General features: G+C 39.3%; 1 protein-coding gene and 1 long non-coding RNA gene across 2 annotated transcripts in view; one reads left to right on the forward strand and one right to left on the reverse strand.

The window, feature by feature from the left end:
* The window catches only part of PLCB4 (phospholipase C beta 4), a 219,256-nt gene that overhangs the window by 162,807 nt on the left and 29,304 nt on the right, over nt 1-27,145 (reverse strand). The gene's annotated exons all lie outside the window — the stretch shown is intronic.
* On the forward strand, nt 2,082-16,620 carry LOC129150888 (uncharacterized). Its single transcript, XR_008557671.1, has 3 exons — nt 2,082-2,506; nt 9,139-9,230; nt 16,442-16,620. It is a non-coding gene; the product is annotated as an uncharacterized LOC129150888 (long non-coding RNA).

Below are 27,145 nucleotides of genomic sequence, written 5' to 3' on the forward strand. Positions count from 1 at the left end.
TTTAATACTTTCTGTATTTTAAAAGATTCATAGTGATTTTAATTTTTATATTCAAGAAAAAATTCTCTAAAGTGAAGAGATGACATTAAAATTTTACTTTATTTTTCTTCACATAAATCAATTTTTAAATAATGTCCATATTTTCCACCACAATTTCTGGCAAGAATAAACAGCAGGAAGAGACTAATAAAACTGTAAACCGTTCCCCTTTTCCTTTCAAGATTTAAAATCTTGACTGTACATTGGGAGCCTTCACACACAACAATTATGACTGATTCTTAGGAAGGAGTTACTTCATAACACTGACTGGAACTTTGGTATTAATTCTGAACCCTCTCCTATACTTATATTTGGGAATAAACAGACTTAGTTGGTGTGAGAGTTAGTTTTTTATGAATTCTGAATTACAAAAATACCTAAGGCCTTTCCATGACAAATCTATTAAATGTATCCTAAATGTACAATAAGTATATTTATTTATCAATATAGCACCTCCTGATTTAAAATAATTTCCTGGCATTTTTAAAAAACACAAACTGAATAGGAATAGCATAAAAACAGCAAACATCTCATCTTTGTCTCTCTCCATCTCAACAGTCATAATTAGGAGGCAAATGTAACTTAAAAGTACAAAATTACAAAATAGATGAGTGAAATTATTAACGTGAATTGACTTTATTAGAATCTGATGAGATATGCAGTTTCCCAAGAAAAGAACTGATTTGTTTCAAAAGATTATTCAGATGTTGGTTGTTTGTCTTCCATAATTGCCTTGTGAATGGCACCTAATGTGATAGCCAGCTCTCCAACATCCTCTTGAACACATCAAATGGCTGACAATGTATTAAAAGTAGTTGTTGATGGCCCTGGCTGGGTGGCTCAGTTTGTTGGAACATCCTCCCACACACCAAAAGGTCATGGGTTTGATTCCCAGTCAGGGCATATACCTACTTTGTGGGTTTGATCCTTGGACAGGGCTCTTATAGGAGGCAACTCATCTCTCTCTCTCTCTCTCTCTCTCATCAATAAACATATCTCAGGTGAGGTTAAAAAAACAGTTGTCTGTGACTGGGGTTTTCTGACCTGATAATGCCTCCCAGAGACCCGGGTTTAGGGAGCCACACCGGTGGACAGATGTTGAGAGCAGCAGGGACCTGTCTCCCTCTACATTAGGCCTTTTGAGGTATCTTTCTTATTCCTAAACGTTTAGTAAGTCCCTGGCTTAACAGTATTTTGATCTTTCATAAATAGAAAATACATTTGCATATTAATGACTTTTAGAGTAGAGAATGACTGCTAAAAAGAAATTTGGGTGTGATCAAATGCAAGATAAATCAACGTTTAGAATATGAAAATATATAGTGTGTGTGGTAGAAACCTGGAGAAATATATAATTAAACTGGGCTTTTCTCTGGCTTCATGTAATAACAAACCTTTTTTTAGTAAGTTTTGTTTTTTTTTACTTATTCTGCAAAGTAAAGGCATCTTATTTCTTTTATGCCTCTGAAAGAAAGTACTTGTTTTCACTGACAAAGGGGGCACACCAAACAGCAGAATTTATTACTACTGAGTATGTAAGATAAACAGTTAACTTCAACAGCCCTGAGAAATACAACAGACCCAGAAAATAAGACAATTAGGCAAACCTGGAATACTTATCTACAAAGGAGTGGATTTTTTTCTTTCTAGCAAAAGTAGAATTTGCCACTGTTTTCAAAACCAGAACTAACAGAATATATGGGGAATGTGTACAGTTTACCATAAACAGAAATAATTCTCCCTGAGTAGTAGGCATTAGCCCTACTCAATAAGATTTAGAAGAGTTCAGTCCTTCTCACTCCCACAATAGAATTCTGATAAGGTCTGGGGAAATAGAAAACAAAATGGCAATGGACATATTAAGTTTGTACTGTTTTCAGTGGAGCTCATAAATAGATTATACAAATAACTGTCTCCCTTGGACATTGTTTCACAGTGTTCTTAATTGTGTAGCTAAGATAGAACTCTGTGGCTTTGTTGCTGGAGAGCCCAGGGGTTCCAGGGTGGGGACTATTAGAATGGGGTTTGCTTCTTTACTGGCACACCCTTTGAACTATTGAGGGTAAAATCTGGATAGCCAATGTGGGGACTCAAGCCAGGAGTACAGGGGAAAGAGCGGAGAAAATTTAGGCCCCATGGACATGATCAACGGTTCTCAAAGTATGGTACCCAGACAGCAAACATCATCTGGAAACTTACTAAAAATGCAAAAAAATCTCAGGCCCTACCTAGATCTTTGAATCAGAAAATCTGGGGTGGGGCCCAGAGACCTATGTGTATCCAGCTGGCCAGGTGATTCTGATGTCAGCTAAAGTTTGGGGGGAAAAATTCTTGGATCAAGTCTTCATTAAAAGGAAAAAGGCAAAACAACATAAAACAAAAAGAAGAAGGAAAAAGATCTTCAACTATAGCCCAGGCCAGTTCACCAGGGAAAGCGAATTGCTAGTTATTTGGGACTAAACCTCAGGTAAGTAATAAAGACAGTCCATTTGTCGAGAATTAGCAATTCTCTCAGGGAGGCCTTGGAAAATCAAGGATATGGAGATTCTGGGTCCTGGAACTTGGTTTCCAACCAAGACTAAGAGTAGACATTGAGGACATAAAGCAAATAGGTAATTTCCTTAACCATTTCTTTTAAGCCCTATCCTTAAGGGTTAAGTCTAAAGAAACCAGGTAAGGGTGACAGGCAACTTGAAGAAAGTAAACAAAGGGTGACATAACCAAACACTCAGTCAACACAACATCTATTTAACCTACAATGTGGACATTGCAGTCACCTAATAAGAAACTTTAAGCACTTTCTTCTTTTGAACCAAACCTTTATGGTCCCTCATAACTAACTATAAGCCATGGGTGCTAATATTTCTCCTAAGAACTCAAGAAGAAATTGGGTAAATAAAGATCAACAAACTTAGTCTTTAAGCAGCTGCCATTTACAAAAGGGCCACAGAAAAAGATCATGTTAAAAAACAAAGGTTCTAGAAGAAACATGCCCTTGGCTACATTGAAAAGCAGCAGCAGCTCAAAAGACACTCAAAAAATATGACTTCCATTTACATTCTACTCTCTGGATTTGTCATCAGACTTGACTCATTGCTCCAAATAACACTGAGCATTTTGCATATTTCTCTTTCCTTCTTATTCCTGAACCTCTCTTTTAAATATGGTTAGTTCTGGTTATCCTGTGGGTATAAGCAAGAGAAACTGGGTAGATACCGCTCCTATGTTTTCACTGGAGCATCCTGTACTTCCTCACTGTAGAACCCATCATTCTACATTGTAAACAGCTGCTTATCTGTATCTTTACTACAGGAGGAACTCTGAGAAGGCCAGCCTCCTTGGTTATTATAGGGTCTACGATACAGTGGGCACTCAGTAAACAATGAATAAATGATAGCGTGAATGAATGAATGAACGAATGAGTATTTTATTGTATGGAGGAGCTCTCAACCAAGCCTAAAACAACCAAGGCAGAGGACAATAACCTCTTCAACAGTTACCCAAATGCACATGTGGGTAGCATTTTTTGTGTGTACCGCTCTCCCCTCCAGGATGTGGAAAGCTGTTCCCAGCTCAGACCCTGCTGCCTGCCTCCTGGTTAGTGGCTGAAACCCAGTCTATAAAACAGGTTTCCACTCTTCACTGCGTTCTGCAGCCCAGTGGGGCCTATGAATAACTTCTTGGCTGTACATCGCACTCCGCTCTGCTATGCCCAGCCTTTAGCTCAGACCTCTGACCACTGATTCAGAACTGCGAAGATTGGTACCTGGGTCCTGAGTTGGGGCCACACTCTAGACACGGGGGGTGTGGTTTTCAATCCAAAGAGATGGCCTATTTTTTAAATACATTTTTATTGATTTTTGAGAGAAGAAGAGAGAAGGGGAGAGAGATAGAAACAATGATGAGAGAGAATCATTGATCAGCTGCCTCTTGTATGCCCCACAATGGGGACTGAGCCCAAAACCCTGGCATGTGCCTTGACCTGGAATTGAACCATGACCTCCTGGTTCATGGGTCAATGCTCAACCACTGAGTTACACCAGTGGGGTGAGATGGCCTCTTTAAAGAAGACTCCCTGGACTATTCATAAGGTCCTCCTCTTTTATATGCCCAGTCTCCCATACTTTGCCCTTCCTTTGCCCTTGGACTGGCTCTCCCACAATTATCAGGCAAAAATATCATCAACATGAATCACGTAAATGTCAAGAGAGAATGCTCTCTTTAGAGGCCTGATTTTGCCTTAATTATATTAATATTTCAAAGGGAAGATTTTTATTTTATCTTTGCTTGAATAATCTATCTGATGTTGCCTCAGGCATGTGTATGGAATAAGTCTGAGGAATGCAAGATGTGACTTCAGAAAGCAGGGAAACTGCTTTGGACTAGGAGCAGGCACAAATTCAAGGGCTTGAAGAATTCTCTATTTTAAAAACTACTTTCTTATTAAAATAAACATACATAGACAATGGGCTCTTAAATTTAATCAAGATTCCTGATATTTAAACATTCTCCAAGCAATTTTATAAACAGGTCTCTGCTATTATTATACAGGAGTCACAAGATGAGGATAAAGTATAAGACCATGCATGGATACTGGAACTGAGTCCAAACCTTAAAAGGAGAAAATAATTTATATTATTTTTATATTTTTTTAGAATTTGAGCTAAGAGGTATCCAAAGTTAACAGCTTTTATATGTTCACACACACAAGAGTACCATATGACCGATAATAACCTGTGGTCAAAGAGATATAGCTTAACTAAACCTCAAATCTCACACATGTTCAATTACCTCTTCACCTATATGTTCAAAATGTTTTCCCTCCATTCTTCAAAAGCTTACAGGAAGGAGAGAAATGGAACTAATAAAATAGAGATAATGAGGAAAAAAATTACATGGAATTTAAGGTTTAGGAGGTTGATCTTATTTTTCACTGGAGGCCCGATGCACAAAATTCGAGCAAGGGGCTCAGCCCTCACAGCCTCAGCGCCGTGCCTGGGCCCTCGCAGCCCCGGCTTTGTCTGGAAGATCATACGTCTGTCTGGTCTAGTTAGCATATTATGCTTATATTATTATAGATTATTATAGATATTCATGCACATTTTTGTTTCTTTGTTGTTTTTCTAAATATATTTTATTGAATTTATTGGGGTTACACTGGTTAATAAAATTATATAGGTTTCCAGTGTACAGTTCTACAATACATTACCTGTATATTGTATTGTGGTTCAAGCAAATTCTCTTTAAAAAATCCCCAATCCTTTTTTCTGCTTTTTTTTTATTATGCCAAAAAATACAATTAGTCTGAAAAAAAAAGAAGCAAAATCCTTCATCTTGATTCATTTATAAAATAAGTGTTAACTTGCCAGTTTTTTGTTTTATTTTTCCAGGTGTGGCATCCTATAATAAACTGTTACTTCCAATGAGATAGAAAACTTCCTGGGTGCATTGGTTTATGTAAGTGTGAGCGCACATAAAAACTAGGTGTACATATTAGAATATGTGCTGTCTTTGGCTCTGTCAGATACACCAGCAGGAGACTGAACATTTCATCTGTTTCACAGTCATTCCCCTAAGAAATACTATCACCAATGTTCACACAATTTGAAATAGGTCTTCTAATGTGACATTAGAGAATTGAATTCAAATGATCCAAATTTTATGGTTCTATAAGTAATTTGGCCACACCTTAAAAAATGGGTCTGACTTTAATTATATATTACATCTGTTCCACAATTAATATTAAATTAATAGGACCTGTACAGCCTGCTGGAATGGAAACAGCAGGGCAATCAGAGATGGATGACCTGGATTCCAGTCCCAGCTCTGTTCCAACTACTTGTGTGACCTTCAGGAAGCTCCTTAAGCTCTTGGAGGCTTAGTTTCCTTGTCTGTGAAAACTGGAGGTTGGAACAGTCATTTTTCTAATCCCTTCCAGCTCCGATCAGTTTGATTAAACATTATTTGAGCTCCAAATAAACATAGATGTTATTTAAGAACCATATGTATCCTTCCTGAAATGTGTTTTACCTCCTAAAATGAAATCCATCTTCAGAGGGCTACAAGTAAGATGAAAAACAATGCAGTACTATTGTGCATTGAAGAGCAAATGACAGGGTAATGACACAGTGACATTTCTAGGACAGCTCTCCAGCATCAAAGCAGACTTTTCAGATGCCAAACGCTTGCCCAGTTCTGGTAAGGTCAACAGCCTTCAAATAATTGTTCCTTTCATACAATGTGTGCATTTACTGGGTTATTTTAAAATGTGTTTGCTTCTATAGACACTGAAAAAAATCCCTCAGTAATAAGGCCCAGAGGCGATGGGAAGGATATCAGAGGTCAGAGAAGTCGGATGTGAAGTGGTTCCCAAGAGTGCCAGTCGGATTTTACTTTAGCAAATGTCTCTAACTTTTAATTCAAGCTAGATCACAAGGGTGTGAAAAAGAGCAAAACGGAGCTTCTTGAACTAAGTTCCCCGGCCCTTTGTTAGACGAGCCTTTGGTTCCCTCAAGTGTTGACACTAATAAGCAAAGTTACTGAAAATTGTTTCGGGTCCTTGCATCTGCAATCAATTATTTTGTTTCTTAAGGAGTAAAGTTTGACTCATTCTAAAATGCTACAAGATTGCAGGCAAGTTTCAAAGACACCAGAGAGAAGTCAACAGCCTGACCTGGAGACTAGCAGGATGACATTCTCATTAGGCGAGAGAAGCAGGACTTCCTGCGGTAACGAAAAATAAGTGGTTGCTATCACCACTTGGCAGTACTAAATGCAGCTGTTCGGAGCTATTTACCATTGACCCACCAAGCTTCCCACAGCTCTCACAAGAAGAGCACCCAACCTCTATGTAATGGCTTACATTTTCCCAAGTATTTTCATACACTCTAAGTTACAAATCATACTCCAGGTGCAAAATGTGAAAAGCAGACTCTCAAATTATGGTAGAACTAGAACTTAAACCTTTTGACTTTAAATTCTCACAATGTGACCTAGGTTCTCATGATGGAAGTTCCTTAAATTCGGTAAAAGACTTTGAAGATATGGCCTCTCACCAAGATGAGGGAAAGTCGTCTTTTCCTGGGATTGTCTTGAAGCTGCTTTAAAGAGAGGGAGTTAAACCAAAAATAAGGATTGTCTCCATAAAGGAGGTGCCTCTATTAATATCACTATCTAAGTGCCTACTTCAAACTCACCTGAGGACAGACATCCTTGTTCCCTCAGCTTCAAAATAAAAAAAAAATATTTTATATTACCCAAAAGAAAAATGAATTCAAGGTTTATTTATTTCTTTAAAATGCTATCCTAAAAGAAATTTCCTGTTAAGCAGATCACCGTGTCTTTAATTTTTAGCTTTGTTTTTTAAAGTATTCTCAATGTGATAGAGGAAACTTAGTTTTATCAAAACATCAGGGTGTAGCCAATTGGTCCAGGACATTAGTTGGCCCACCATGCTATTTTGGGCATTTCAACAAAATTAATGTGGTTGCCTATATTTAACTCTGATGAAATCACAAGTGTGAGTAAGCCATTATATATGTTTTTATTTTTGTTCTTCCCTAATTGAAACTAATCCCCAAGGTAAAATGGGAAAGAAAATAGGATTCAATTATAATCACTGCTTGAATGGTAAGTTAAATTGGGGTTTGTGAACAAAACATCTCATAAAGTTTTATAGAGAGAAAGGCTTATAATTAAGATATATTTTGACCACCTATGTCATACCATCCCATGGGCCAATTGTCTTTAAATGACAAAAGCCAGCTTTGCTCAATGGTGCCATTTCTTAACTATTGACTCACTGTTAATGTCTTAAAATATGGAATCTATCTCAAATATTCTGTCCAAAATGATTTTTTGAGTAGCTGGACCTTTTAGTCTTCAAACTCAATGTTCTTTTCTTATTCCTGATCTTTCCTAACCTCTTTAGAGTTTAACTCCTACCTTCACCCTATATCTACTGATACTCTTTCCACATGTGTCTGTTTCTCCCCTTTTGTTATCCATCCTTTTTGTTCTTGGCAGTCTCTTAGTGTGGCAATCCTGTGGTAGCACCACATTCTCTCTTCTGCAGAACCCCACTCCTCACCTCCACAGCTCCTTCTAGCACTTTAGGTGTCCAAATGCGCCCTGACCTGAGCTCACTGATACAAAATGACTGCCTGGGAGAATGGGTCAAAGTATTGAGATTCATGTCAAAGTGATGAAGACAATGATTCTCACAGAGGTTAAAAAATAAACACAACAGAAAACCAGAGGACAACCACCCTTTCTTTTTATATGAAAAACATTTGAACTTCTGGTGAACTCCAACCATCATGAGCTAATGGTGAAGAGGTGGTTATTTAACCATTAACCAACTTAACCAACTTAATGCAGTCTTGGGGAGGACATCTATCAAGGGATTTAACCATCTCAGCAAACTAGTTTAGATCCCATCATTGCTTTAAAATATTTTGTACACCTCTGTGACACAATTTTAAGAAGCATATTTATGAAATAGAAAGCTGGTAAAGGAAGTAACATCATTTAAGCAACATTGAATAAAAGAAGTTTCCTAGGATTTCAGAGTCAATCTGAGCTCTTCCTGTAACTGGGTGGGAACAGAGGCCAAGACCTGGTGAACTGGGCACAGTTCACAACCCCATTGGTGGAGCTGTAACAGAACCATAGCCTTGAACTACCTGTCCAACACCCATCCCATCTCCATTCTAACTCATGGCATGCATTGGACATCACTCACATAGAAGAAATGATACAGACATTCTGTGTTCATTTGGAGGAAAAACCATGCAAGAAAAATTAATGGTCTTTGGAGTATAGCTTTTAAATCAATGCAATCAAAACAATAACTTATTTTACAATGAAAATTATAATTTTTAAATTTCAGAGCCAATGCTTCCAGTCCCTTAAGGATGTAGATGGTCTATTCTTAGAGGTAAAATAGGCATTGTTGCCCTGGATGAGATGGTATAGTACAGTGGTCGGCAAACTCATTAGTCAACAGAGCCAAATATCAACAGTACAACGATTGAAATTTCTTTTGAGAGCCAAATTTTTTAAACTTAAACTTCTTGTAACCCCACTTCTTCAAAACAGACTCGCCCAGGCCGTGGTATTTTGTGGAAGAGCCACACTCAAGAGGCCAAAGAGCCACATGTGGCTCTCGAGCCGCAGTTTGCCGACCACAGGTATAGTAAATGCTTTTCTAATGTCTTTTTAGAAAATAAAGCTGGGTTAGTCCATCTCTAGGGAGGACCTAACAGCCTCTTTCCAAAATCTTCTTACCCAAAGAAGTGTAAATACTCTTTCAACTTCAAGTATGCAGTGACATGGGTCTTGATATTTATTTGGTATAAGATTATTGATTAAAATTCAATTGATAAACAGTTAGATGCAGAGTGATTGATTGCTTGGGGAATGCTTACCCAATTTTGCCTTGGCAAATAGTCTTGGGGCTAATAAAAAGCATAACTTTCTACTCCTTAAACAGACTTCATCTTGTCTTTGATTCGTGTACTTGATAGAGATAAGCCAGCAAGGAGATCACAAGAGGCAGTTTAGAAAACAATGATGCACACTGACTACACTTAAGACTTTTCCCCACCCTAAACTAGAATCGACAAAAAATATTATGAAGTCTATTTTTATGGGCTTCTGAGTTTGGTCATTTGGGGTCATCTATATGCCACGCTCTGGGAACCAAAGAATTTCAGTTTCAGGTTACCAGCCAACATTTTAATTTGGGGAAGTTGAAGTCTGTTTGTCAAACATTCATCACTTTAATTTTATAAACTAGATACACTATCCTCATTCAGCAGCTGTCATAAACCATTGCATACCACTTTGCCACTAAACAGCTGCTATGTGCCACCCACAAATGGCATTTTTAATCTTAAATACTTGAAACTTATGGATGAAACTTCCTATACTAACTTCTTTTAACAGCATGGAGACTAATAGAGTTATCAAGACAGCAGGTACCTCAGCAGCAGTAAAACGACACTGTGCAAAGGGAAAACATGTTTTGAAAACTGTGTCTGTTCTTTAGTTGAAGTTATGGAAATTACTGTTGTTTGGCTTAAGGGAAAGAAAAACACCAGAGATCTGGAGAAATGAGAGATAAGATAAAACTATGAAATGCAGATAAATCACACATTCTTTCATTCAAGAAAGTTCCCATCACGTCTGCAGTTTATATCACAAAATAATTTTATTAAGGTTTTATGGAAAGGTCACTGTTGCATTTCTGTAATATTAAAATCTATCTTAGCATACAGAAATCCCCCATGAGCCTGAAATATTAGTTCAAGACTAAGTTTATTAAGGTTTTGGCAAGACTAAATATTAACTTTCTCCAAACACTACAACCGTTTTCAAATCAGATAAGCAGCGGGATATAAAACTGTGGCTCATAAAAATACAATCAGGAAAATGGCATCATTGCATATTCGTTCTTAGAGATTAACTTTAAATATACTTTAAAATTGTGAGGCAGCTTATCAAAACGGTTCATTCTGTGGGCCCTTTCATTTCACAAAGGAATCAGACAGAAACATGGTTAGGGTCTGTGTAGCCTGTATGGAAGTAAATTGATATTTTGAAGACAATTTCTAGTTCAAGTGCCAATGACAACTTTAGTTATCGTCACAATCCCTTCTGTCTCCTAATTCCTTCATCTATGAGTTGAGTGATGATTAAGCAGGAAAAAAGTATGGTATGTCTGTACCTGACTTACCTATCTTAAATTTTCTAACTCACGTATTCCAGGAAAAGTGTAAAGTTTATCTGATATAATCAGGCAGCAGAAACCAGTTATTTTGCAATGTGTGACATCACTGCCATGTTTGTTTATTTTTAAAATTAAATCTTCACTAAGAACAAACATGTTGGAAAACTATGATGCTCCCAGGTGGATGAAAACCACAACCTGAAGCTTATAGGGCACCCACAGTCTCACCACACCCCCATAAATAGAGTCATTCTTTCACTCACAGACTAGAGACCTAGCAAGAGATGGAAGATGTGTCTCTGCCCACAGCCCTGTGTCCAGGAAGATGCCATGGAAACCTTCCTAGTGGTATGGCCATGTAGATCCCAGGAGATGGAAAGTCTATATTCAGATGCTGATGGATCCTGAAAATTACCTCCCACTGGACCTGGGCCCTCTTTCCCTTATTCAGTTCTCTACAGTTTTTAATAATTGATTAGGATTTTCTCTCCATGATTTTATGACTCATGATGACCTCCTTGGCATGGTCTTAAAAACTTTAACTCCCACTCAATTTTGTGGTTGTGTTTTACCCTACATGTAGTGCCTCAAGGTACATTCCTAGTTCTCTGCAAAGTAGTATATTACATCCCAAAGCCTAAGGAACTGGCATTTGCTCTGGGACTCAGTGGAGTAAAATGCTGGTTCTCAACTCTCATTCTTAGGTAATGAACACAAAGGCTTTAAGCCTCAGGGTTGGATGTTAAGAATGGAAAACCAGAAGCTAAGTCTTCCCTAATCGTCACCTCCCAAATTTAACTCAGTCTCCCCCACCAGAGCCATAGCACTCTCCTCACATGCCAGACATGGACTCATTTCTCTCACAAAGTGGGAAGGTTCTTGGGTAGGGGCAAACCCCAAAAGCGTTTATAGGCTAATTATATGTTTACCCTACTTGATGACTGATAAGCCCAACTGTAGGCATCTTTACCAAAAGAAAACACACACACACATATATATAGTAAATGTGGAAAAAACAGAACACTAAGCTTTAGGCTAATTTGAAATATTCATCAACACACACGTCTACACAGGATACTTCATGATTATGTAAGACACGTGGACAGTCTAGTGGACAAAAGTATGCTCAGAGTGGAAAGGACTAATTTCAAGATTTGTTTCAACCAATTACTATAAAACCAGAGAACCCCAGAAATTATATTTCAAGGAATTTCCCCATCTGAAAATGGACACATCTATAATCTATTTGAAGGAGGCTCTCAAGGTCGAAGGTTTGTTCCATTTCACAATAGACACTGATGTTATTAGCAGCTGCTAAGCATTCTAACCTTGGCTAACCTCTGGATGTCCTATGAATTCTGTATTAGGAGGAATACATTATGCAAAAGAGGGCAAGGAACAGGCTTTACTTACTGAGGGCCACAGCAAGTCAAAATGATAATTCAATCTTTCCTCTGACTGAACAATGCACATAACAGCCCAATAATAGTCACGTGAAACCAATAACTCAGCTATAACCAAATTATCTTGGAAATAAATGAATGTGCTCATAAAAATGCTGGTTTGGCTTGGTTAAAATAATGCTATTATGAATTGACTACAACTATATTTCTAAAACCCTAAAAATTTCTATATTGTTTACCCTTACTACAATATCTTACCTTTGTAATAAGTTTTAAAAAATATATACTTACCAAACAAATACAGAAAGTCCTTTGCTTTGGATGGTTTTCTTTATGGAAAATGAATTTGTGAAAAAGAAAATATACTCATGCAGTAGCTTTTCCATGCAGAAAACCAATGCTCACCCCTCTGCATGAAATCAAAGCCACTTTGTTACACAACTGCTTATTTATTACAGTTAGCTGGGTTTTCCCAAAGCTCCTAGATAGCAAAGCTATCTAGACTTGGTATAAAAACTGATATTTTTGAAAACATAAGTTATAATAAAAGCAACACATAAATATGGCACTTGTTTTTAAAAGGATTATATCTAGTAAACTATCGGCAAAAACTAGATAATCTATTTTTCTTAGCCTATTTCTTATGGAAGAAGGTATTTCTACACATGTCCAAATATCACAATGTGTATTTTTATAGATATTAATGATTTGTTAAAACAAAGTCTGTCTTGGAAGTAGATTTTTCATAGGAGGGAACAAAATGAGAAACCCGTTTAATGTTGGAGGAGAGGGAAAAGAAAGATCATAAGCCAGAGACACAGATTTCTTCCCTCTCCCATCTCTCTCCCTAAATCCATATAATTCTTGCTAACATTGATATTTTGTTTCCTTTACTTACATGATTCCCCATCTCTCTCAGCCAGTCTATGCAATGCACTCTAAGGCCCTACATGATCTAAACATGGACCTCGCTCCTCCCATCTCCTAGCCCTTTCCCATGCTCACTAAACTCCAACCACATGGACTTTCTGTTTCTCACAGAGGCCATTCATAATTATGCCTCGGGGCTTTTGCATAGACCAGCCCCCTATTTTGGACTGCTCTTCCGTGAACATCTTCATGACTTTCTACCTGCAGATCACTGTTCACATCACCACATCTGAGAGGACCCTTTGGCCACTCATTACAAAATAGATACCACCACCACTAGCACGGGCATCTCTCTCCTAGTTGTTCTATTTTTCTACTTAAAACACATCGATATCTGATATCTAATATCTTATACATTTTGTTTATATTTGTTTTCTATATCCCTCCACAGCCTAGCAGTGTTGTGTTTTCTGCTTTGTCTCTGTCACATAAAACATGTGTGACACAAAGTTGTGTAGAATGAATGAATGCCTCATTATTTTTCTCACTTGTCAGTAATGATGAATCCATACATGCCAGTGGTCTGATCTGTTGGTGACTCAGTATAAAGAACAATTAAACAGAACATTCACATTTACAATACAAAGGGAATGAACTAAGAACCAAGTGGTAAATACAGCCTTCTCCTTCTTCCCCAAAGGATTAGCTATTAGTTATTTCATTTGCTAGACTGGACACTATGTAGATAGAATTCACTAGTGAATAAGGCACAGGGCCCACACTAAAGGAGTCAAATTCCGCATGCAGAGCAGAAGAGCACAAAGATAATTCAACACAAGCTGTATAATTCTTTACAGGAGAGATGAAATGTGACCTGCAATGTCTGAGAGGTTGAAAGACTGTATGTGATCAGCAGTCAACAGTCAAGTCACCATTTTTTACAAAAAAATATAAACCACTTCACACAATCTTCCCTCCTCCCTCACATCCTTATCTATTAGGAGACCAGCCTCTGGCACTCAAAGGCTGAAGATGGAAATTCATGGTGTCTTTGAATAAGACTAATTCTCAAAGGCCCAAATGGATTTTCTTAAAGAGTATATAAATGAGGTATAACTCTGTTGTTATTTGAGACAAATGTATAATAGCTAATTGGACAGAAATCTTTACTTTTTATCCTCCTTTGTGTCTTTCCTTGGTGGGGTCCATATGACTAGTTCTAGCCAATGAACTCTGAGGAGGTAGGGCTCTTCTGGGCTGAAACATATGCTGCTCCTAGTCCAGGCACCTCAGACTATTTGCTAAAATGGCCACAAAGCCTTCCCCTCCCTATATCATGCCCCTTTGCAATGTGACCCTGCAGCTTCTCCATAGAGATGGAGAGACTATTTCTCCACATGGATCTTGAACCTGAGTCTGGGCATGTGACTTGCTTTGAAGTCACATGTCCAAATCAGATGCAGGAGAAGCACTTGAACACTGGGACTTTCTTTCTTTGCTTCTCTTTGGAACCCTGAGGCCACCATGTCAAAAAGGCTAGGAAAGCCTGACGAAAAATGATAGGCCACTCAGAGATAAGTTTCTAAGACAGTCATTCTGGCTGAGGCCCCAAATACATGCCTTAAAGCCACCCTAGATCACCCAGTCCTTGCCATGCCTGGTTGGTAAAACCACCCATCCAGCCTACAGAACTGTGAGAAATAAAACACAATATTTTTTTAAATTTCTTTACTGATTAAGGTGTTACATATGTGTCCTTATTCCCCCATTACCCCCATCCCCCCCCCCCCCACTCATGCCCTCACCCCCCACCCCCTGTTGTCTGTGTCTATTGGTTAGGCTTATATGCATGCATACTAGTCCTTATGTTGATCTCTTCCCCTTACCCCCCCCCCGCCACCTTCCCTCTGAGGTTTGATGGTCTGATTGATGTTTCTTTGTCTCTAGGTCTATTTTTGTTCATCAGTTTATATTGTTCATTATCACAAAATTTTTTTTTTAATCCCCCAAAATTTAGGGTGGTTTGTTACACAGCAAAAACTAACTGGTACACCAGCTAAAGTAAGGATGATTGGGATGAGAGTTTTCTATATGGCCCTGGTGAATAAGTGGGCATTCTGATTGTTATGTAAATGATGCTATTCAGGAGGATTAAGGAGATCCAGGGAAGAGTAAAGGAAATCCAGAAAATAAAAAATAATAAGGGAGCAATTAGAAACTAGCAAAGCAATCCATGGTGTGAGTATGGGAGTGTATTAAAAGCAAGGCCTTAAAACTGTAATATCACTTTTCTGGATGCTGCTAATTATCATAAGCACACTTCTGTCCATTTGACTGTGAGCAACCTGACATAGAAAGGTTTGTTTCTTGTCTTTGAATCTCCCCCACCTACTTCTCCAAACCCTCTGCCCAGTAGAGACTGGTATTTTAATAGGTGATCAGAGAAACTTTGATGAAGGTGTAAATAACAGGATGAGAAAATAAATGACTTGATGATTATGCCATGTGGTAACAAAGTTGTGTTTATACTTTATTACATATCCCTTTTGATGTCAGGCTTTGTTTTCTTCAAAATTATTCTTATTTATGGCTCCTATTCTGCTTTGAGGAATAAGTAAGGACAAGGTTATATGATAAATAACCATTACGACAGGCATCTGGATTTTATAGTAGCATTTTACAGCAGGACTGTACACTAGCTATTTCACAACATGTAGCTGTATTTTTCACTTCTGGATGTTTTACTTTCTGTTTAACTCAGATAGCTGATGTTGCTTGCACATTTATATTGAGATAAATACTCATGTAATTCTCATAGAAATTTTAGCATGTGTTTAATGTTTCAATACCTACTTTTTTTTTCAATTAAACTAAATAAAAAAGAACATTAGCCTTCTAACCAGAACCAGTTTTCCCCAAAACCTAAAATTTAATTCATTCCCAATTTAATTTTGCAAAATCATTCACCTCCATATTCCAAATTAATATAGACTATCAATTTAAATACAAGAACCTACAATTCCAGAGCACATTTGGGTAATAAAATATTATGTGATAAACATGAATCATTTTAGAATTCAGTTGTGTTATATATCTATTTAGCTTCACAGTTTAGCTGCATTACTTTGAAACTCTCCTAGTCTGGAGTGCTTTCATTCCATCATTTTACTCTAATATTCCATATATTATTTTTAATGTGTTAATATGCCTAGCTTACAGACCTGGCTCATAGAAAGTAAAATACTGCTCCAAAATTTTATTTCACATGCATAATAATACTTGCATAATAATTCACAGATTGTTAATAGCCACATTTTTAAGTGTTTAACTTTATTTCCAATATTGATTTCTAAAATATTTTCTCACCTCTAATCTGTGTAAATACTTTGTGTCATAGGTGCTCTTGTTGTGTCTGTTTTGAAGATAAGAAAATGAAGGCCTTGTGCAATGAAATCATTTGTTCAAAGTCACAAAGGTATTCAATGACACAGCTAATATATGAATGAAGACAGCCTCATCTCAGAGTTAGTCCACTTAACTTTTAAAATTCTGCTTTTTTCAAACAATTAAAGAATGGTGAAGTTCCTAAGAAAGTCTGAAGTATGATTTAATATGGGAAATTAATTCCAGAGAAACTTTCAAAACAGCATCTATTAAAAATGGTATGCCTCTTTCGCTTTTGGTGTCATGGAGCAGATGTTTTCTTGCCCTGAGCTAACAGTCTCCTTCCTGTCTCCTTCCTTTGCTGAACCATTTACACAAGGAGGCCTCCAGGTGTTGTTATTCGGAACATGCATGCAGCATACAAAACTACATTTCTGATACACCGCAGTCCGCTGGGATTCACAATGGATTTAATAGCTGAATTTACTGCAGCTTGTTCAGTGAGGACCTGTGTCTCTCTCCAATACAATGATCTCCTCTTAGATACAAATTTCATGAAAGATGGGGCCAAAGATAAGAAGAGCCAATGAAGAACAGATTGGGCTCACTGTACACAAAAAATAAGTCACAAACACAGGTACTTTGGAACCTTAAAAATCCAAGCAAGGAGGCATAAATCTCCTCATCAGTTTTCTTCCTAAGGATAATACTTTTCTGGTTGCTAACTCCACCTAATAGGAGATTAGAAAGCCACTGAAATTACGACAGACTCCCACCATCCCTGCCCATTCCATCCTTCAGGTCAAAGATAGGAGCGAACATACTTGCCCTTTGCCTGGTCTTCCTGCCTCCTCTTCCCAACATGTAAATCCAATGTGAAGAGCCTAGGTTTTGGTCCTTTACTAACCATCCAAACTGCCCTGGGAAACAGGAGGTGTAACCAAATGGTTTTAAGCCTGAAAAATCAATGAATCTGCCTCCTGGGGGCCAGAAGGTCAGCAGCACACTCAGATCAAACTTCCCAGGGGGCATGACCTAACCAGCAAATTAATCTTTCCTCCCAGAAACTCCACAGCCCCCTCTTCCACTCAGAGGGCTCATTTTTGTGTACCTTGGTTCCTTCTGGCTCCTAGCAACCAAACATAAGTCCCCATCTCAGCTTATTATAAGTGTCTTGGCATTACCATCTGCCAAATACAAAAGGGGTTAGCTGGCCAGCAGCCAGGCTGTTTATAGTGGAAAACATGGAACACCCTACACCTCCAACAATAGGGTGGGGTAGAGTCAACTGACAAAGCCACATGATGCAACAGGACAAAGTCATTAAATGTGATAGTTTCAGAGTTTTTCATAACACAGGTAAATGATGGTATTATTCTTTAAATGAAAAGGTAGAATGTAATACATGATAAAATGCATAGAAACAAAATTCAGGAAAGCATTCAAATGTTCGCCAGTGGTTTCATTTGGATGAAGGTTTCCTGCTGATGTTTTTCTTTTTATAATTTTATGTACTTTCTAAATTTTTCAAATAATCATTTCTTACTTGGATTTTTTAAAAAAGTACTCCAATCATAAAAGATTATCGAAATGATGATGAGCACTTAGGAAGTTGCTTATTAAGTCAATCATGCATACCTCTGAAGTATCCTTCGCATTTCAAAGTTCAACTGACTTTCTTGCTAGTAGTCACATTTCTCTGTATTTTATTCACCATTCTGCCTAAAATGAACCCCCTGTCCTACCTATCTCCCCATCTTAGAATCCTGTCTGCCCTTTAAAGTCTGGCTCAAATGTCATTTTCCCCTGGAAGTTCTGTCTCTTTTCCCTTGAACCCCACAGCACTTCATACATAGCTCTCCAAGGCAATGCCCTTTCCTTCTAGCACTATAATTACTTCCAGCTCATATCCAAACCTGAAAGAAATGTTAGCTGCATGGGAATCTGAATTCATCTTTGTATACCCTGCACAATATCTTATACAAAGGAAGCATTCAATCAATACCCACAGATAAAGAGATACAGATGAAACATACAGGTAAAGGAATGCATTAGTGAGCTACTCAATTTTTGATTTATTTTTGTAATCTGTCCTTAGAGATTTTACCATTATCTAGCCAAATAGGATACCCCATATTTGGGTGCCCACAGTTTCATAAATTAGTAGCCATCTGGCTTCATTGAGGCTGTGCAGCATACAACATATCCTCGTTACTTATGCAACTACCAAGAATAAAAATCCAATAAAACTTTTAACAAAGTACTAGATGGGGAATTCCATGAGGGCAGAACCTGTGAGGCTTTCTTATTTTTGTGTCCTCCCAGCACATAAGTTCTCGATACACATTTATAAAACAATAAATAAATGAAAGAGTGAATGAACAGGCATTGCATGGGAGAGATGACCCTTTTCAGTCATGGCGGGTATGGATGATGTTCATTTTACATGTCAGCTATCATTGGGAACCCACAGCGATTACTCATTAGATGACATTGGAACCCCCGCTGTCATATCTGCTAGTCATGAGATCCTCTGCAGCTCTCTTAAGCTGTATCCTGGAGGCGATGACATCTACCCAATAAGTCCTTATTAGGGTGACATTAGGTAGGGGCAGGCAGACAGCTGAGCACAGTGCCCAGCAATGAGTAAAGCGTGTCATCAGAGGCAGCTATAACTCTTGTGAGAGAGCCTGTTGGCATAATCATGGGTGAATTAGTAAGCAGACATCTTTGCTTGAAACTTGCCTAAAATGCAATTTTGGAACTTTATAAGTAAACATATTTTCTGTGCTTCTCTTAAGTAAAACTACTTGAAAACAAAGAAGCAATGTGCACCCTCATGCACCATGCTATTCTTATAAATCAAATCTTGCTTGGAAATCTTGCGAATAAAACATCAATACCAACCGTTTTTCAAATTGACTATAATGAAATACACTAGTATGAGAATGGCAAACACCTTCCTTGATTTATGGAGCAATTTAAGTTTATGGGAGAAGGTCATTGTCTTGTATTAAAGTTTTATAGTTCGCAAGCAAACCCCCCAAACCCCCCCTGAGTTGATTAAATAGAGTTGTAACTGGGAGATTCCATACAACTGGAATTCTGCCTGCTCTGACTTTCAAGCAAGTTTGTGTTCTCAGTGTCAATATCTCCTAGAAAACAAGATGGAAACCTCTGTTGAATAGCTTGTGAGATTTAACTGAGCGAAACTAGCATAAGGAAACCGGCATGCTGTGGTGGCTGCATGTGGTTCTATACCAGAACAGTGCTACCCTCCCGGATTAGTTTATCTTAAGGAAAATCACATACACGGAGCAAAACTTTTGGAAAAGAGGTGTGTTTTGTTTTTGTTTTTGAAATTAAATAATCAAGAGTTTTATTTTATTGTTTCAAAAGAATAAAGAAACTAATGAATAAACGAACAGGCACGGCATGGGTGAGATGACCCGTGTGGCCCTTGAGCTGAGGATTTTAGGCTCCGTTCATTTTAGATAAGAAGGCTGTCCTGTCCGGCTGGCATGTTTCAGTGATTGGGCATCAACTGATGAACCAGGAGGTCACGGTTCGATTCCGGTCAAGGCACATGCCCGAGTTGCAGGCTGGATCCCCAGTGTGGGGTGTGCAGGAGGCAGCCGATCAATGATTCTCTCTCATCATTGATTGATGTTTATTTTTTAAAAATATATTTTTATTGATTTCAGATAAGAAGGCAGAGGGAGAGATAAATAGAAACATCAATGCCTGGCACAAAAATAGGCATTGATGTTTCTATCTCTCTCTCCCTCTCCCTTCTTTCCTTAAATCTATAAAAAATATATTTAAGAAAGAAAAAAAAGGAGAAGAAGAAGGCTTCCCCAGGTCATCTCTCCTGGCATTGGGGGCCCTGTGGCAATTATTCCCCTTCCCCTCCTCCCCGGCAGTGAATGCTGCTGCTCTAGAGGAAGTGATTCTCCTAAGACTCACAGGGGAACTGGTCTTTTCCATAAGAAAGAAACTCCCAGACCCTCATCAACCTTGGAGCATCCAGCCAGCAGCCACCCTTTATCTCTGGTGTAAGGATAACAGTTGATTCACTAGGAATTAGACTACCCTAACCCTAACCCTAACCCTAACCCTAACCCTAACCCTAACCCTAACCCTATTTATACACACACCAATGAAGGAAGGCAGTCTTCTGTCAAATGGAGAAGATTCTGATGTGGGGAATTTGTAATCAAGGTCAGATGGCTATACAGTGTGTGTCTTTCATCTGTTTCTGCCCTAACTATAAACTGTAGCAGGGAAATTGCAGGGGCCGAGGCCTCAGGACTCTTACATTCTCAGGAAAAGAAACAAAGGTGCTCTTTTTAGAAAATCAAATCGTTCGTAAACCAAAACAGCCAAGTTCTCTTTTCTTGTGCTTTGCTTGGATCTGTTTGGCTTATCTATGGAAACAACTTGTGCTTTGCAAAAATTGGGCTCAGCCGTCATTCAATATTATGTTGCTAAGTACTAGTCCTTTCTAGGTGAAACATGTTTATTCTGTATAAAGGCTGGGATTTTACACAATTTTAGGGTCAGCCAGTGACTAACATAGAGTGGGTCCATTTCTTCTCATGCATGGAAGAAAGAGGATGGTCACACACAGATGGGCTTGAGAAGCTGGCTTCCAGGAGCCCGGCCCAGGGCTTTTTTACCCAGCATCCCGATCACCAGGGACACTGGTGAAGTGACAGGCCCTATAAAACAGATCTGGGCTGGTGACTGAAACTGAACATTTTTTAAAATCCTCACTCAAGGGAAGGAGAAGGGAGGGAGGGGGTGAGAGAGATAGAGAGAGAGAGAGAGAGAGAGAGAGAGAGAGAGAGACATGGACATGAGAGAGACACATCGATTGGTTGCCTCCCACTTGCATCCAAATCAGGGCTGGGGATTGAACCTGTATCTGAGGTATGTGCCCTTGACTGGGAATTGGTCTGAGGGCCATGAGCAAAACAAGCCAGGGTGAAACTGAATATTTCTAACAAGCTACCCTGGTGATATTGATGCTGCTGGTCCATGGACCATATTTTGAGTAGCACAGAATTAACTGGGCTTTGAATCTTACTTTCTGAATTGCTTCTTATCAAAAGACTAGACTGTGGCAGTGAGTGAGAGGCAGGAATAATGTATGTGGTATGATAGGAGGAAAGAGCAGGGTGTTGGAACAAAACAGCCAGGCTGGAGTTTCAGATCTACATAATAGCCACATGACCTTGGGAGATGTTAGAGGAACAGATAGACAGTTTTCAATTCATTGCTTTGTAAATGAAACAAATGATCCCTATCTCCCAGAGCATGGGAGAATGAAAAATATAAACATGTTTATGGAGACTTGATTCTAATAGGGACTCATGACCTACTGGCTCCTGACAGATCAAAGAATCCATGCGCTCCTCCTCTTCCGAGGTCCATACCTGGCTACATTTACCTGCCTTCTTTGTATTAGGTAGAGCTGTGTAACTTGACTATGAATGAGAGTGGTAGAGATGTGTGCCATATCTAGAAATGAACCATAAATCCCTTCCACACACATTCATTCCTTTATGCAATCTGCCCCTTTTAGGTGTACATCATCCCCAGGGGGGACCTGGAAGCTACATGTTAAAGATGACATCAGCTTGGACCCCGAATAACTGGAAATACATGGTAGCCCCACCAACGACTTCACCTGCCCAGTATTGTTTGATGAGCAAAACATAAACATGTACCATATTCCAGCCATTATATATTTGTGGCCCTCTTTGTTACAGCAGCTAGCTTACCTATGCAATGCTTTTCCCATCCTTTTACTTGCCTCCTTCCCCTTCCCTACTTCCCTACTGCACTTACCCTGAAATAGCCCTACATGTACCCTAAATTGCAGTGTCTTGGTTAAAAGCATAAACTTTTAACCAAGTTCATCTCCATCCTTTCCTTGTACATCACTGGACAAGTATATATAATAAATTTCCCAACCTCACTTCCCTCAATGTGGAAGAAATAATCATGTCATTGCTCACCTGTTGGGAAGGTCACATGAGATAATGCCTGTTAAACAGTTAGCACCTTACCTGAATTCTAGTGGCCTCTTATGAATAGGTTCCCATTTGATAAGATGCCAACTGCGTCCTTCCCACCAGATAATACTCTTTCATAAGGAATATCATAAATCATTGTTCATGTGGTTGTCAAAATCAGTATTACCCACTGTAAGCTTCCCAAGAGCCTCCACTGCCTTCAGGGAGTTCCTAACTGGAAAAATATTTCTCAAGAATCTTAAGCACAGTTATATGGCCCTTAGACTTAAATGAACAAAAATTATAAAACTAAAAGGTGAAGGAAGAGAAGGATCAAATAATTAGTACAGATGTTTCAAATTTTCCATAAGGCAGGTGTTTTACCATTTGAAAACCTGAACTGTATGGAAAAAGCAAGACCTTAGATAATGAGGGATATTTATATGCTACATTTACTCTCTTGAGCCAGGGGAAAAATCATAAAAGGGAACAGAGTTTCTGTTGCCCAGGATTCCAGAAACAAAGGTTAGAGAAAAAGTACAAGGCATGATTTTCATAGGACAAATGATATTTTTCTCTTGAATGCTATGTTATGTTCAAGATAGAATTTCCCATTATGAAACTACATTACCCAAGGTTAATGGAAAATACTTTGTTGTTCCCAACCATACATACGAAAGTATGCGCGCGCGCGCGCGCACACACACACAAACACACACACACACACACACACTTTCAACCATGTGTTTATGTATATAAAAATGGAAGAAGGTCAGAATCTGACATTTGGGGAGTAAAAGACATGTTCAGTCTTAAAACCTACTGAGAGGGCACCCATTATGCTAGAGAGAATATGAGCTTAATTCCTTTAATGGCAAATGATAGGGATCAGCGCTGCTCTTCTTAAGAGGCTGCGTGCATGGAGGTTTATGGGAAGAATCTGCCACAAGTAGCAGGAACTAAAGAAACTAGAGCATTCTAAATAAAAGCCCCATGGGCCAGAAGTCCATAGAAACCATACACATCTGTTTCTCTAACATTTAACTTGCCCTTCCTTGTCTGTGGGAACAATAAGATGCTGGCCTAGAGCAGGAACTGTGAAATTCATATTTTATATTCTAAATGCAACTCTTTCCCTTTTAACCCTTCTTTCTTGTCTGTCCAATCAATTATGAAGTCCTGTTGATTCTACTGCCTGGATCTTCTTCAAATCTGCCCCCTACCCTCCACCACCCTTCTCCATCACCCTTTTTCTGCTGCAAAACCACCTACGTAAACTTTCTGCTGCAGTCTATTCTCTACCCTTCCCTCTATTCTCTATATGGAAGCTCATCTATCTTCTAAAAATGCAAGTTTTATCATGTCACTTGATTAAAACCCTTCAAGAAGCCATTTAATAACACAGCTTAACAATGATTTACATCAGCGGTCGCCAACCTTTCGGACCTCACGGACCACCAGTGGTGACCGCTGCTCCAAATGTTTCCTTAAACCAGCAGTCGCCAATCTTTCGGACCTCACAGACCACCAGTTGGCGACCGCTGATCTACATAATCTGTCTCCCGCATCATACTTTTTATCATTTACACGCACACACACATGCACATACACATACTAGTACTTCCCAACAACGGTGACCAATACTGTATATGACATAGCATCTGAAAAGAACATGCTTACACCCACCTCTTCCTTCTTCCTTACTTGTCTAATATCCTACCAATCATTTATGACTTAACACGGTGTCTCTGTTGCCGGGAAGTCTCCCCTGACCCAAAACTCAGCCAGATGACCCTCATTTAAGATTCCCTGCTTCTCCCATCTGACTGGTAGACTCCAGTACATACAAGTATGGGCTCTCCTGTCAGACTGCCTAGATTTAAATCCCAGCTACACTTCTAGAGCTGTGTGATCTTCAGCAAGTCTAGCCTGTCTGTGCCTCAGTCTCCATTTGTACAATGGAGATAATCATGGTACCTACTTCAACAGGACTGTGCTGAGGATTAAATGAGTTAAAATGGAAATGGATTAGATGAAATTCCGACATCTAATCATTGCTCAATAAATACTAGGCAGGAGTAATAAGAGGTGGTAGAATGATTCTATGCTCTATCTGTAGATCATGAAAACTTGAGTGCACGCTTTACAAAAATAGGTGCGTCATTATCCCTCCTGCATAATACTAGACCCATGTGACACATTCAATACACTGTTCTTTAGTAAATATATACAACTGATTTTATTCAAACCAATCAAAGATTTCCATCTCCCTAAAGAGTTTCAGACTGTTTTAAATTACATGGGTACATTTCCTCCCATGTAACTTTAAAGTCTTTTACACACACACACACACACACACACACACACACACCAGATAAACAGATACACAGATATGTAGATATACAGATATATAGACATATAGATATACAGATAGATATATAGATATATGGATATATAGATATATATATAGATATACATATATATAAATATAGTACTTGCTGTATATCAGACACTGTGTTAGATACCCAGAGAGGCAAAATGAAATGAGAAAAATAATTTCTATAAGCAGACTCACAGGTAAGGCAAATTAACTGTTACCAGAGAACACGCTATGAAAGTCTTTCCATTAAGCCAAAAAGCAAGCTGACCTTGCCTGATATCAGCCAAGACCATGATTTATTTTAAAAGCATGCTCACTGTAAATGTGTCACACCTACTCACCCTCAGGAGTGGAACACTCTCAAAAACTATTTGACTAAGGGCTCCAAGGGCAAAGCTCCTGCAGCTTAGTTTGCTTTGCACAGGAGAACCTTTGCACAGGAGGCCTGCCATAATGAAATGCACTTAGAAAGTGCTAAGACAGTGTTGTCCAGACTTACATTTCAGGTGGGAGTAAGAGGACACAGTGGAGAGCTGATAGTCTCTGTTGGAGACTCTGCAGCCCTCTGTAAGAACTTCATGATGATAACCAGGATAGCATGTAAACCATCAGTGAGGTCCACCTTGGATTTCTGACTGCCAACCAACATCCTCATTGGCAGAGCATATTTTTATGTCTACTACACACCTATAATGTTTTAGGTGTAAAGTCCTGATTTAATTTATTTGCATCAAATTATTTTCAAACTAGAGGCCCGGTGAATGAAATTTGTGCACGGGGGTGTGTATCCCTCAGCCCAGCCTGCACCCTCTCTAATCTGGGACCCCTTGAGGGATGTCTGACTGCTGGTAGGATCGGGCCTAAATGGTCAGTCGGACATCCCTCTCACAATCCAGGACTGCTGGCTCCCAACTGCTCACCTGCCTGCCTTCCTGATTGCCCCTAACTGCTTCTGCCTGCCAGCCTGATCACCCCCTAACCACTCCCCTGACAGCCTGATTGATGCCTAACTGCTCCCCTGCCAGCCTGTTTGCCCCTAACTTCCCTCCCCTGCAGGCCTGGTCACCCCTAACTGCCCTCCCCTGCAGGCTTGATTGCCCCCAACTGCCCTCCTTTGCAGGCCTGGTCCTTTCCAACTGCCCTCCCCTGCTGGCCTGATCACCCACAACTGCTCTTCCTTGCAGGCCTGGTCCCTCCCAACTGCCTTCCCCTGCTGGCCATCTTGTGGTAGCCATCTTGTGTCCACATGGGAGCAGCCATCTTTGACCACATGGGGGCAGCCATCTTGTGTGTTGGAGTGATGGTCAATTTGCATATTATTCTCTTATTAGATAGGAGGATTAGATAGGATAGAGGCCTGATACACGGGTGGGGACCAGCTGGCTTTCCCTGAAGGGTGTCCCGGATCAGGTTGGGGGTTCCCTTGGGGCGTGGGGCAGCCTGGGCAAGGGGCCTGTGGTGGTTTGCAGGCTGCCTCGCCCCCCAGCGACCCAAGCGGAGGCCCTAGTATCTGGGATTTATTTATCTTCTATAATTTAAACTTTGTAGCTTTGAGTGGAGGCCTAGGCCGGCCAGGGTGTGCGGAAAGCTTGGCTTCCTCCGTTACCGGGGAAACCCAAGCCACCTGCTCGCTCCGTGGCCACAGCCATCTTGGTTGGGTTAATTTGCATATTTGCTCCTGATTGGCTGGTGGGCGTAGCTTGTGGGTATAGTGGAGGTATGGTCAATTTGCATATTACTCTTTTATTAGATAGGATGACATAGAACCTAGTTACAATGATGTTCTGTTATTAAGAAGGTTTTTATACATCAGGTCAAAACATGTCCCTCTACAACCCAGTAATTGCATACTCTAAAGTCCCAGACTAATGTAGGTAGCCTGGACATTAAATATGACTCCTGACTCCAGGCACGGTGCTGTAAAGAATTCCACTCTATTTGCATTTGAGCAACCCTTCTTGGAAGAAACTCAGTGTTTCTAATTAGTCATCTCACTGGTCCACAAACATTTTATGCAAAATGTGTTCTTTCCTCATACCTCTCATTTGCTCAGAAATGATTGACGGAGGTAAGTGATTTGGATAAGCTGGCATCATCTTCATTATAGATGCACATAATGATACATATATATACAAACAAAATAGCACTGACAGAATCAATGTATCCTAAATGACATCAAGCTTAAATGCAAAGGAAAAGCTAAAATTTAGTGGTTGAAAGCATAGACTTTGTTCTCAGGCAGCCCTGGATTCAAGTAATGAATCTTAGGAAACGACCTAGTTTCTCTCAATCTCAGCTTTCTAACCTGTAAAGTGTT

The sequence above is a fragment of the Eptesicus fuscus genome, chromosome 12 (assembly GCF_027574615.1).
Source record: "Eptesicus fuscus isolate TK198812 chromosome 12, DD_ASM_mEF_20220401, whole genome shotgun sequence".
Taxonomy (NCBI): domain Eukaryota; kingdom Metazoa; phylum Chordata; class Mammalia; order Chiroptera; family Vespertilionidae; genus Eptesicus; species Eptesicus fuscus.